At 39.4% G+C, this 14,392-nt stretch overlaps 1 pseudogene across 1 annotated transcript; it reads left to right on the top strand.

Moving 5' to 3' along the window:
- Positions 1–13,507: 13,507 nt before the first annotated feature.
- On the top strand, positions 13,508–14,011 carry LOC309973515 (large ribosomal subunit protein eL29-like; annotated as a pseudogene). The gene has a single exon. The product of its transcript is annotated as a large ribosomal subunit protein eL29-like (transcript).
- Positions 14,012–14,392: the final 381 nt, after the last annotated feature.

The raw sequence follows: 14,392 nt of genomic DNA, 5'->3' as shown, positions 1-14,392 counted from the left end.
CTCACTTTGTCACAGCCTACCCTTCCCCCTCCCCATATCCTCAAGTCCATTCTCTAGTAGGTCTGTGTCTTTACTCCCATATTACCCCTAGGTTCTTCACGACCTTTTTTTTCCCCCCTTAGATTACATATATATGTGTTACCATACGGTACTTGTTTTTCTCTTTCTGACTTACTTCACTCTGTATGACAGACTCTAGGTCCATCCACCTCACTACAAATATCTCAATTTTGTTTCTTTTTATGGTAGAGTAATATTCCATTGTATATATGTGCCACATCTTCTTTATCCATTCATCTGATGATGGACACTTAGGTTGCTTCCATCTCCTATTGTAAATAGAGCTGCCATGAACATTTTGGTACATGACTCTTTTTGAATTATGGTTTTCTCAGGGTATATGCCCAGTAGTGGGATTGCTGGGTCGTATGGTAGTTCTATTTGTAGTTTTTTAAGGAAACTCCATACTGTTCTCCATAGTGGCTGTATCAATTTACATTCCCACCAGCAGTGCATGAGTGTTCCCTTTTCTCCACGCGGTCTCCAGCATTTATTGTTTCTAGATTTTTTGATGATGGCAATTCTGACTGGTGTGAGATGATATCTCATTGTAGTTTTGATTTGCATTTCTCTAATGATTAATGATGTTGAGCATTCTTTCATGCGTTTGTTGGCAGTCTGTATATCTTCTTTGGAGAAATGTCTATTTCGGTCTTCTGCCCATTTTTGGATTGGGTTGTTTGTTTTTTTGTTATTGAGCTGCACAATCTGCTTGTAAATTTTGGAGATTAATCCTTTGTCAGTTGCTTCATTTGCAAATATTTTCTCCCATTCTGAGTGTTGTGTTTTGGTCTCATTTATGGTTTCCTTTGCTGTGCAAAAGCTTTGAAGTTTCATTAGGTTCCATTTGTTTATTTTGTTTTTATTTCCATTCCTCTAGGAGGTGGGTCAAAAATGATCTTGCTGTGATTTATGTCATAGAGTGTTCTACTTATGTTTTCCTTTAAGAGTTTGATAGTTTCTGACCTTACATTTAGATCTTTAATCCATCCTGAGCTTACTTTTTTATATGGTATTAAGGAGTGTTCTAATCTCATACTTTTAAATATACCTGTCCAGTTTTCCCAGCACCACTTATTGAAGAGGCTGTCTTTTCTCCACTGTACATTCTTGCCTCCTTTATCAAAGATAAGGTGACCATATGTGTGTGGGTTTATCTCTGGGCTTTCTATACTGTTCCATTGATTTATATTTCTGTTTTTGTGCCAGTACCATATTTTCTTGATTACTGTACCTTTGTAGTATAGTCTGAAGTCAGGGAGCCTGATTCCTCCAGCTCCATTTTTCGTTCTCAAGACTGATTTGACTATACGGGGTCTTTTTTGTTTCCACACAAATTGTGAAATTTTTTGTTCTACTATTGTGAAAAATGCCAGTGGTAGTTTGATAGGGATTGCATTGAATCTGTAGATTGCTTTGGGTAGTATAGTCATTTTCACAATGTTAATTCTTCCAATCCAAGAACATGGTATATCTCTCCAACTGTTTGTATCATTTTTAATTTCTTTCATCAGTGTCTTATAGTTTTCTGCATACAGGACTTTTGTCTCCTTAGGTAGATTTATTCCTAGATATTTTATTCTTTTTGTTGCAAGGGTAAATGGGAGTGTTTTCTTAATTTCATTTTCAGATATTTCATCATTAGTGTATAGGAACGCCAGAGATTTCTGTGCATTAATTTTGTATCCTGCTACTTCACCAAATTCATTGATTAGCTCTGGTAGTTTTCTGGTAGCGTCTTTGGGATTCTCTATATATAGTATCATGTCATCTGCAAACAGTGACAGCTTTACTTCTCCTTTTCTGATTTGAATTCCTTTTATTTCTTTTTCTTCTCTGACTGCTGTGGCTAAAACTTCCAAAACTATGTTGAATAAGAGTGGTGAGAGTGGGCAACCTTTGTCTTGTTCCTGATCTTAGTGGAAATGGTTGCAGTTTTTCACCGTTGAGAATGATGTTGACCATGGGTTTGTCATATATGGCCTTTATTAAGTAGAGGAAAGTTCCCTCTATGCCTACTTTCTGCAGGGTTTTTATCATAAATGGGTGTTGAATTTTGTCAAAAGCTTTCTCTGCATCTATTGAGATGATCATATGGTTTTTCTCTTTCAATTTGTTAATATGGTGTATCACATTGATTGATTTCCATATAATGAAGAATCCTTGCATTCCTGGAATAAACTCCACTTGATCATGGTGTATGATCCTTTTAATGTGCTGTTGGATTCTGTTTGCTAGTATTTTGTCGAGGATTTTTGCATCTATGTTCATCAGTAATATTGGCCTGTAGTTTTCTTCTTTGTGACATCTTTGTCTGGTTTGGTATCAGGGTAATGATGGCCTCATAGAATGAGTTTGGGAGTGTTCCTCCCTCTACTATATTTTGGAAGAGTTTGAGAAGGATAGGTGTTAGCTCTTCTCTAAATGTTTGATAGAATTCGCCTGTGAAGCCATCTGGTCCTAGGCTTTTGTTTGTTGGAAGATTTTTAATCACAGTTTCAATTTCAGTGCTTGTGATTGGTCTGTTCATATTTTCTATTTCTTCCTGGTTCTGTCTTGGCAGGTTGTGCATTTCTAAGAATTTATCCATTTCTTCCAGGTTGTCCATTTTATTGGCATAGAATTACTTGTAGTAATCTCTCATGATATTTTGTATTTCTTCAGTGTCAGTTGTTACTTCTCCTTTTTCATTTCTAATTCTATTGATTTGAGTCTTCTCCCTTTTTTTCTTGATGAGTGTGGCTAATGATTTATCAATTTTGTTTATCTTCTCAAAGAACCAGCTTTTAGTTTTATTGATTTTTGCTATAATTTCCTTCATTTCTTTTTCATTTATTTCTGATCTGATCTTTATGATTTCCTCCCTTCTGCTAACTTTGGGTTTTTTGTTCTTCTTTCTCTAATTGCTTTAGGTGCAAGGTTAGGTTGTTTATTTGAGATGTTTCCTGTTTCTTAAGGTAGGATTGTATTGCTATAAACTTCCCTCTTAGAACTGCTTTTGCTGCATTCCATAGGTTTTGGGTCATTGTGTCTCCATTGTCATTTGTTTCTAGGTATTTTTGGATGTCCTCTTTGATTTCTTCAGATACAATTTCAATTTTCTTAAGTTTACCAATGGTTGATTTGTGACCCAAGGTATGATCGATCCTGGAGAATGTTCCATGAGCACTTGAGAAAAATGTGTGTTCTGTTGTTTTTGGATGGAATGTCCTATAAACATCAATTAAGTCCATCTTCTTTAATGTTTCATTTAATGCTTGTGTGTTTTTATTTATTTTAATTTTGGATGATCTGTCCGTTGGTAAAAGTGGGGTGTTTAAGTCCCCTACTATGAATGTGTTAGTATCAATTTCCCCTTTTACGGCCGTTAGTATTTGCCTTATGTATTGAGGTGCTTCTATGTTAGGTGCATAAATATTTACATTTGTTATATCTTCTCCTAGGATCAATCCTTTGATCATTATGCAGTGTACTTCTTTGTCTCTTGTAATAGCCTTTATTTTAAAGTCTACTTTTTCTGATATGAGAATTGCTACTCCAGTTTTCTTTTGATTTCCATTTGCCTGGAATATCTTTTTCCATGCCCTCACTTTCAGTCTGTATGTGTCCCTAGGTCTGAAGTGGGTCTCTTATAGACAGCATATATATAGGTCTTGTTTTTGTGTCCATTCAGCCAGTTTGTGTCTTTTGGTGGGAGCATTTAATACATTTACATTTAAGGTAACTATCGATATGTGCGTTCCTATTCCCATTTTCTTAATTGTTTTGGGTTTGTTATTGTAGGTCCTTTCCTTCTCTTGTGTTTTTTGCCTAGAGAAGGTCCTTTAGCATTTGTTGTAAAGCTGGTTTGGTGGTGCTGAACTCTCTCAGTTTTTGCTTGTCTGTAAAGGTTTTAATTTCTCCATCAAATCTGAATGAGATCCTTGCTGGGTGATCTTGGTTGTAGCTTTTTCTCCTTCATCACTTTAAATATGTCCTGTCAGTTCCTTCTGCCTTGCACAGTTTCTGCTGAAAGTTCAGCTCTTAACCTTATGGGGATTCCTTGTGTGTTATTTGTTGTTTTTACCTTGCTGCTTTTAATATGTTTCCTTTGTATTTAATTTTTGACAGTTCGATTAATATGTGTCTTGGCCTGTATCTCCTTGGATTTATCCTGTATGGGACTCTCTGTGCTCCCTGGACTTGATTAACTATTTCCTTTCCCATATTAGGGAAGTTTTCAACTATAATCTCTTCAAATATTTTCTCAGTTCCTTTCTTTTTCTCTTCGTCTTCTGGAACCCCTATAATTCAAATGTTGGTGTGTTTAATGTTGTCCCTGTGGTCTCTGAGACAGTCCTCAGTTCTTTTCATTCTTTTTTCTTTATTCTGCCCTGCAGTAGTTATTTCCACTATTTTATCTTCCAGGTCACTTATCCGTTCTTCTGCCTCAGTTATTCTACTATTGGTCTGTTCAAGAGTATTTTTAATTTCACCTATTGTGTTGTTCATCTTTGCTTGTTTCCTCTTTAGTTTTTCTAGGTCCTTGTTAAATACTTCTTGCATTTTCTCTATTCTATTTCCAAGATTTTGGATCATCTTTACTATCATTATTCTGAATTCTTTTTCAGGTAGACTATTTCATCTTCATTTGTTAGGTCTGGTGCATATTTATCTTGCTCCTTCATCTTCTGTGTGTTTTTCTATCTTCTCATTTTGCTTATCTTACTGTTTTTGGGGTCTCCTTTTGGCAGGCTGCAGGTTCATAGTTCCTGTTGTTTTTGGTGTCTGTCCCCAGTGGCTAAATTTGGTTCAGTGGGTTGTGCAGGCTTCCTGGTTGACAGGACTAGTGCCTGTGTTCTGGTGGATGAGGCTGGATCTTGTATTTGTGGTGGAGGGGACTACTGACTGTGTTCTGGTGGATGAAGCTGGATCTTGTCTTTCTGGTGGGCAGGTCCACATCTGGTGGTGTGTTTTGGGGTGTCTGTGGCCTTATTATGATTTTAGGCAGCCTCTCTGCTAATGGGTGAGGTTATGTTCCTGTCTTGCTAGTTGTTTGGCATAGGGTGTCCAGCACTGTAGCCTGCTGGTCGTTGAGTGAAGCTGGGTGCTGGTGTTGAGATGGAGATCTCTGGGAGATTTTTGCCATTTGATATTACGTGGAGCTGGGGGGGGGTGTCTCTTTTCAACCAGTGTCCTGAAGTTGGCTCTCCCACCTCAGAGGCACAGCACTGACTGTTGGCTGTAGCACCAAGAGCCTTTCATCCACCCGGCTGCCCCACGGGGTACGTCCAGCTGCCCCACAGCCATAGGCCACCACCACCACTGTGCCAATGCTTTTCAGGCTCTTGTGTCATTCTTTTATCCAATGCCTTGCCAGTCATTATGCAGCCTGAATTGCTCTCCATAATTACTGAGTTAATCCTCACAGTCATCCCCACCCCATCACCACTTCCAAGCTGTTCTTAGCTGGAAGATCCTCCAAAGCAAGTGGTTAACAGTGCTCTGCCCCAAAAGATTAAAATTGTCAAGCATGGGCTTCCTTGGTGGCGCAGTAGTTGAGTGTCCACCTGCCAATGCAGGGGACACAGGTTCGTGCCCCAGTCTGGGAAGATCCCACATGCCGTGAAGCAGCTGGGCCAGTGAGCTATGGCCACTGAGCCTGAGCGTCTGGAGCCTGTGCTCCACAACGGGAGAGGCCACAACAGTGAGAGGCCCGCATACCGCCAAAAAAAAAAAAAGTGTCAAGCATTTGCTTCTCCTAAGGAAGAGAGGAGGCAAATACTCAGGAGAATTACTACTGATGAAAATCTAATCAGGGAACCCAAGATGAAATCTGACCCTCAGTTTTAAGTAGACAAGATTGGAAAGTTATGTAATTCTCACAAATAAGCCTGTCCCTTCTAATACAAAGTGGACTTTTACAAATCCAGGTGGACTCTCAAATTAAGTCTTGATGGCTGTCACTTCTCACAGATGATTATAGTCAATCAGTTAAGGTTAAGGTACATTGAAGAAATCCAGAAGGGCTGGTGTGTTGTCCTGCAGACAGCCCCTGGTGGCCTATATCCTTACTGTTCAAATTATGGTCCATGGACCAGACACTTCAGCATCACCTGAAAACTTTTTAGAAATGGATGCTCAGGGAGATTGGTTCAAGATGGCAGAGTAGAAGGATGTGCTCTCACTACCTCTTGCAAGAACAACAGAATCACAACCAACTGCTGAACAATCATCAACAGGAGGATACTGGAACTCACCATAAAACATACCCCACATCCAAAGACAAAGGAGAAGACACAATGAGATGGTAGAAGGGGTGCAATCACAATAAAATCAAATCCCATAACTGCTGGTTGGGTGACTCAGAAACTGGAGAACACATACCACAGAAGTCCACCCACTGGAGTGAAGGTTCTAAGCCCCACTTCAGGCTTCCAATCTGGGCGTCCGGCAATGGGAAGAGGAATTCCTAGAGAATCACACTTTGAAGGTTACCGGGATTAGATTGCAGGACTTCGACAGGACGGGGGGAAACAGAGACTCCACTCTTGGAGGGGACACACAAAGTAGTGTGTGCATCAGGACCAAGGGAAAGGAGCAGTGACCCCATAGGACACTGAACCAGACCTACCTGCTAGTGTTAGAGGGTCTTCTGCAGAGGTGGGACGTGGCTGTGTCTCACCGTGAGGACAAGGACAATGGCAGCAGAAGTTCTGGGAACTATTCCTTGGTGTGAGCCCTCCCAGAGTCCACCATTACCCCACCAAAGAGCCCAGGTAGGCTCCAGAGTTGGGTTGCCTCAGGCCAAACAACCAACAAGGAGGGAACCCAGCCCCACTCATCAGCAGACAAGTGGATTAAAGTTTTACTGAGCTCTGCCCACCAAAGCAACAGCCAGCTCTACCCACCACCAGTCCCTCCCATCAGGAAACTTGCAAAAGCCTCTTAGATAGCCTCATCCACCGGAGAGCAGACAACAGAAGCAAGAAGAACTACAATTCTGCAGGCTGTGGAAGGAAAACCATATTCACAGAAAGATAGACAAGATGAAAAGGCAGAGGGCTATGCACCAGATGAAGGAACAAGATAAAACCCCAGGAAAACAACTAAATGAAGTAGAGATAGGAAACCTTCCAGAAAAAAGAATACAGAATAATGATAGTGAAGATGATCCAAGACCTCAGAAAAAGAATGGAGGCAAAGATCGAGAAGATGCAAGAAATGTTTAACAAAGATCTAAAAGAATTAAAGAACAAACAAACAGAGATGAACAGCTCAATAACTGAAATGAAAACTACACTAGAAGGAATCAATAGCAGAATAACTGAGGCAGAAGAAAGGATAAGTGACCTGGAAGACAGAATGGTGGAATTCACTTCCATGGAACAGAATAAAGAAAAATGAAAAGAAATGAAGAGAGCCTAAGAGACCTCTGGGACAACATTAAATGCAACAACATTTGCATTATAGGGATCCCAGAAGGTGAAGAGGGAGAGAAATGACCGGAGAAAATATTTGAAGAGATTATAGTCGAAAACTTCCCTAACATGGGAAAAGAAATAGCCACCCAAATCCAGGAAGTGCAGAGAGTCCCATACAGGATAAACCCAAGGAGGAACATGCCGAGACACATAGTAATCAAACTGGCAAAAATTAAAGACAAAGAAAAATTATTGAAAGCAGCAAGGGAAAAATGACAAATAACATACAAGGGAACTCCATTAAGGTTAACAGCTGATTTCTCAGCAGAAACTCTACAAGCCAGAAGTGAGTGGCATGATATACTTCAAGTGATGAAAGGGAAGAACCTACAACCAAGATTACTCTACCCAGCAAGGATCTCATTCAGATTCAATGGAGAAATCAAAAGCTTTACAGACAAGCAAAAGCTAAGAGAATTCAGCACCATAAAATCAGCTCTACAACAAATGCTAAAGGAATTTCTCTAAGTGGGAAACACAGGAGAAGAAAAGGACCTAAAAAAAACAAATCCCAAAATAATTACGTTAAATGTGAATGGATTAAATGCTCCAACCAAAAGACATAGGTTTGCTGAATGGATACAAAAACAAGACCCATATATATGCTGTCTACAAGAGACCCACTTCAGACCTAGGGACACATTCAGACTAAAACTGAGGGGATGGAAAAAAGATATTCCATGCAAATGGAAATCAAAAGACAGCTGGAGTAACAATACTCATTGCTTTGAGTAGCAATACTCAAAGTCTACTCAGAGAAAATATTATTTAAAATAAAGAATGTTACAAGAGACAAAGAAGGACACTACATAATGATCAAGGGATCAATCCAAGAAGAATATATAACAATTTTAAATATATATACACCCAAGATAGGAGCACCTCAATACATAAGGCAACTGCTAACAGCTATAAAAGAGGAAATCGACAGTAACACACTAATAGTGGGGGACTTTAACACCTCACTTCCACAATGGACAGATCATCCAAACAGGAAATTAATAAGGAAACACAAGCTTTAAATGACACATTAGACCAGATAGATTTAATTGATATTAATAGGACATCCTATCCAAAAACAGCAGATTACAATTTCTTCTCAAGTGCACACAGAACATTCTCCAGGATAGATCACATCTTGGGTCACAAATCAAGCCTCAGCAAATTTCAGAAAATTGAAATCATATCAAGCTTCTATTCTGACCACAACATTATGAGATTAGAAATGAATTACAGGGGAAAAAACGTAAAAAACACAAACACATGGAGGCTAAACAATACGTTACTAAATAACCAAGAGATCACTGAAGAAATCAAAGAGGAAAGCAAATAATACCTAGGGACAAATGATAATGAAAACATGATGATCCAAAACCTATGGAAGGCAGCAAAAGCAGTTCTAAGAGGGAAGTTTATAGCTATACAAGCCTACCTCAAGAAACAAGAAAAATCTCAAATAAACAATCCAACCTTACACCTAAAGGAACTAGAGAAAGGCAAACAAACAAAACCCAAAGTTAGTAGAAGGAAGGAAATCATAAAGATCAGAGCAGAAATAAACGAAATAGAAACAAAGAAAACAATAGCAAGGAACAATAAAACTAAAAGCTGGTTCTTGAGAAAATAAAATTGATAAACCATTAGCCAGACTCATCAAGAATGAGGGAGAGGACTCAAATCAATAAAATTAGAAATGAAAAAGGAGTAGTTCCAACAGACACCGCAGAAATACAAAGCATCCTAAGAGACTACTACAAGCAACTTTATGCCAATAAAATGGACAACCTGGAAGAAATGGACAAATTCTTAGAAAGGTATAACCTTCCAAGACTGAAACAGGAAGAAATAGAAAATATGAACAGACCAATCACAAGTAATGAAACTGTGATTAAAAACCTTCCAACAAACAAAAGTCCAGGACCAGATGGCTTCACAGGTCAATTCTATCAAACATTTAGAGAAGAGCTAATACCCATCCTTCTCAAACTCTTCCAAAAAAATTGCAGAGGAAGGAACACTCCCAAACTCATTCTATGAGGCCACCATCACCCTGATACCAAAAGCAGACAGACTACAAAAAAGGAAAATTACAAACCAACATCACTGATGAATATAGGTGCAAAAATCCTCAACAAAATAGTAGCAAACAGAATCCAACAACACATTAAAAAGATCATACACCACCATGGTCAAGTGGGATTTACCCCAGGGATGCAAGGATTCTTCAATATATGCAAATCAATCAATGTGATACACCATATTAACAAATTGAAGAAGAAAAACGTTATGATCATCTCAATAGATGCAGAAAAACCTTTTGACAAAATTCAACACCTATTTATGATAAAAACTCTCCAGAAAGTGGACATAGAGGGAACCTACCTCAACATAATAAAGGTCATAGATGACAAACCCACAGCAAACATCATTCTCAATGGAGAAAAACTGAAAGCATTTCCTCTAAGATCAGGAACAAGATAAGGATATCCACTGTCACCACTATTATTCAACATAGTATTGGAAGTCCTAGCCATGGCAATCAGAGAAGGAAAAGAAATAAAAGGAATACAAATTGGAAAAGAAGAAGTAAAACTGTCACTGTTTGCAGATGACATGATACGATACATAGAGAATCCTAAGGATGCCACCAGAAAACTACTAGAGCTAATCAATGAATTTGGTAAAGTTGCAGGATACAAAATTAATGCACAGAAATCCCTTGGATTCCTATACACTAATAATGAAAAATCTGAAAGAGAAATTAAGGAAACACTCCCATTTACCGTTGCAACAAAAAGAATAAAATACCTAGGAATAAACCTAGGAGACAAAAGAGCTGTATGCAGAAAACTATAAGACACTGTATGAAGCTGTATGCAGAAAACTATAAGACACTGATGAAAAAATTAAAGATGATACAAACTGATGAAGAGATATACAACGTTCTTGGATTGGAAGAATCAAAATTGTGAAAATGACTATACTACCCAAAGCAATCTACAGACTTAATGCAATCCCTATCAAATAACCAATGGCACTTTTTACAGAAGTAGAACAAAAAATCTTAAAATGTGTATGGAGACACAAAATACCCTGAATAGCAAAAGCGGTCTTGAGGGGAAAAAATGGAGCTGGAAGAATCAGACTCCCTGACTTCAGACTATACTACAAAGCTACAGTAAGTAAGACAATATTGTACTGGCACAAAAACAGAAATATAGATCAATGGAACAGGATATAAAGCCCAGAGATAAACCCACGCACCTATGGTCAACTAATCTATGACAAAGGAGGCAAGGATATACAATGAAGAAAAGACAGTCTCTTCAATAAGTGGTGCTGGGAAAACTGGACAGCTACAGGTAAAAGAATGAAATTAGAACACTCTCTAACACCATACACAAAAATAAACTCAAAATGGATTAGAGACCTAAATGTAAGACTGGACACTATAAAACTCCTTGAGGAAAACATAGGAAGAACACTCTTTGACATAAATCACAGCAAGGTGTTTTCTGATCCTCCTCCTAGAGTAACCAAAATAAAAACAAAAATAAACCAGTGGGACCTAATGAAACTTAAAAGCTTTTACACAGCAAAGGAAACTATAAGCAAGACGAAAAGACAACCCTCAGAATGGGAGAAAATATTTGCAAACCAATCAACAGACCAAGGATTAATCTCCAAAATATATAAACAGCTCATGCAGCTCAATATTAAAAAAAAAACAACCCAATGCAAAACCGGGCAGAAGACGTAAAAAGACATTTCTCCACAGAAGACATACAGATGGCCAAGAAGCACATGAAAAGCTGCTCAACATCACTAATTATTAGAGAAATGCACATCAAAACTACAGTGATCACCTCACACCAGTTAGAATGGGCATCATCAGAAAATCTACAAACAACAAATCCTGGAGAGGGTGTGGAGAAAAGGGAACCCTCTTGCACTGTTGGTGGGAATGTAAATTGATACAGCCACTATGGAGAACAGTATGGAGGTTCCTTAAAACACTAAAAATAGAAGTACCATATGACCCAGCAATCCCACTACTGGGCATATACCCAGAGAAAACCATAATTCAAAAAGACACATGCACCCCAATGTTCATTGCAGCACTTTTTACGATAGCCACGTCATGGAAGTAACCTAAATGCCCATTGCCAGATGAATGGATAAAGTAGTTGTGGTACATATATGCAATGGAATATTACTCAGCCATGAAAAGGAACGAAATTGGGTCATTTGTACAGACATGGATGAATCTAGAGACTGTCATACACAGTGAAGGCAGAAAGAGAAAAACAGATATCGCATCTTATCGTATATATGTGGAACCTAGAAGAATGGTACAGATGAACTGGTTTGCAGGGTTGAAATTGAGACACAGATGTAGAGAACCAAACGTATGGACATCAATGGGGGAAAGTGGTGGGGATGGTGATGGGATGAATTGGGAGACTGGGATTGACATGTATACACTGATGTGTATGAAATAGATGACTAATAAGAACCTGGTGTATAAAAAAATAAATAAAAGAAAATTCGAAAAAGAAAAAGAAAAAAATGTATTCTCAGGCTCCACCTTAAATCTACTGAATCGGAATTTGTATTGTAGGGGAGGAAAACAAATTATTGCCCACCCTCTTACATTCTATGACTGAAGCCCTGGAAATTAAACTGACAAAAGACAAATTAAGACAGAAAAACAGAGTTTATTAACATATGCATTGTGCATGTAGGCGAAACTCAGTGATGAATGACTCAAGAAGATGAATAGAACTTGAGGCTTATATTAGCATCTTAATAAGGAACAATAAATTTGTACAGAAGTGAAAAGACAAAGGAGAAAGGATTTGAGGTTTTAAGGGTGGCAAGCTGTGGAAAGATATATAGATATAAATATATATAGGAGGAAACTAATGGAAGATAAGGGTTGTTTTAGTAAAGTTTGTTATGTAGATTCCTCTTGGTATTGTTCCTGGGCTGCTAAGAGTCTAGAGCTGTCTTCCTCTTCCTCCTGAGAGAGGGAGACACCCTAACACATGGAAATATAAATCCTGCTCTTAAGCAAATAGAGGAGGACAAAGAGTTTGTTTGGCAGGTGCTGCTTCTCAACTGTCTTCAGCTCAGAATAATCCTTATGCCAAAGTGGCATATTTTGGGGTGGCATCTGATCCCCTATACATTTTTACCCTATTCCCAGGCAATTCAGATGCATAATAAAGCTTGAGAGGTGCTAGCTTTCAGCCCTTAGAGTTTCTAGAGTGGATGTGTTCACGTGTGCAGATGCTGCTGCATGTCAAATGGCACAATGGGCCCAGTCTCTAGCTTACATCTCACTACCAACTTCACTCAACACCATAGCAGGAACAAGCTTCAGTTTCTGATGACAATGTAGATACTAATGCCCTGATACGACATAAAGTGGAATTAGGGCCAAGAATTGGATTAGTTACTATCTATCAAAATAAAAAAAATTACACTAGGGCTTCCCTGGTGGCGCAGTGGTTGAGAATCTTCCTGCTAATGCAGGGGATACGGGTTCGAGCCCTGGTCTGGGAAGATCCCACATGCTGCGGAGCAACTGGGCCCGTGAGCCACAACTACTGAGCCAGCGCGTCTGGAGCCTGTGCTCTGCAACAAGAGAGGCCGCGATAGTGAGAGGCCCGTGCATCGCGATGAAGAGTGGCCCCCACTTGCCACAACTAGAGAAAGCCCTCCCACAGAAACGAAGACCCAACACAGCAAAAATAAATTAATTAATTAAAAAAGAATAGTCTCCATTCTTTATATAAAAAAAAGTACACTGAACTTAGTGAGGCTGCTACTTGACACAGACAGCGCCTTAGAGCCTATTAATTCATTTACGTGCTCATATTTCTCTGGGAAATATTTAAGGCATAGTACATAAATCAACAAGATGGCTCTTTCTTTTTCAATCCCAGGCACTGTGAGATCCACGGGCTTTCAGTGCAGACATGACCAAGTCCAAAAACCACACCATGAACAAGCATTCCCGAAACTGGCACAGGAATGGCATCAAGAAGCCCCAGTCACAAAGATATGAAACTCTTAAGGGAGTAGACCCCAAGTTCCTGAGGAACGTGGACTTTGCCAAGAAGTACAAAGAAGGGCCTTAAGAAGATGCAAGCCAACAATGCCAGGGCCATGAGTGAACGTGCCAAGGCTATCAAGGCACTCGTAAAACCCAAGGAGGTCAAGCCCAAAATCCCAAAGGGCGGCAGCCCCAAGCTTGGTCAACCTGCCTACATCACTCACCCCAATCTCAGGAAACATTATTGTGCCTGCTTTACCAAGGGTCTCAGGTTCTGCTGGCCAAAGTCCAAGGCTCAAACCAGGCCCAGGATGCTGCTGTGGCTCTTGCCCTGGCTTCAGCTCAGGCTCAGGCTCCCAAAGGTGGCCAGGCCTCCAAGAAGGTTCCAGTCAGCTCTGCTGACTCAAGGACAGAAGGACTGGTATGACCTCTGGGCTGCTACCTGCATGGGGCTGGTGTCCTCCTGTGCTATTTGTACAAAGAAACCTGAGGCAGGATCTGTCACAATCAATCAATCAAGAAGAGGGACTTAGTTAAAAGTCAGAATCAAGACAGAATAAAAACAAGAGTAGGGACATAAAATTGAATCAGGGTTGAAAATGTACACCATGAAGTCTAAACTCTTTTTCATGAGTGGGCCACAAATTTATGCTGCATTCTAGTAACCAAACACGAGAATAAACCCAGTCAACACCATTCTCATATGATAAAAAGAAGCCAATTGCTAAGAAGGAAGACAGTATTCTCTGTTCCTCTTCACAGTGAAACTTCTCAGAGGTGTTGTTTACACACACTATCCCTACCTCCT

Source organism: Leucopleurus acutus (genome assembly GCF_964270905.1).
Source record: "Leucopleurus acutus genome assembly, chromosome: 16".
Lineage (NCBI taxonomy): Eukaryota > Metazoa > Chordata > Mammalia > Artiodactyla > Delphinidae > Leucopleurus > Leucopleurus acutus.
This window is presented reverse-complemented; position numbering and strand designations above follow the sequence as displayed.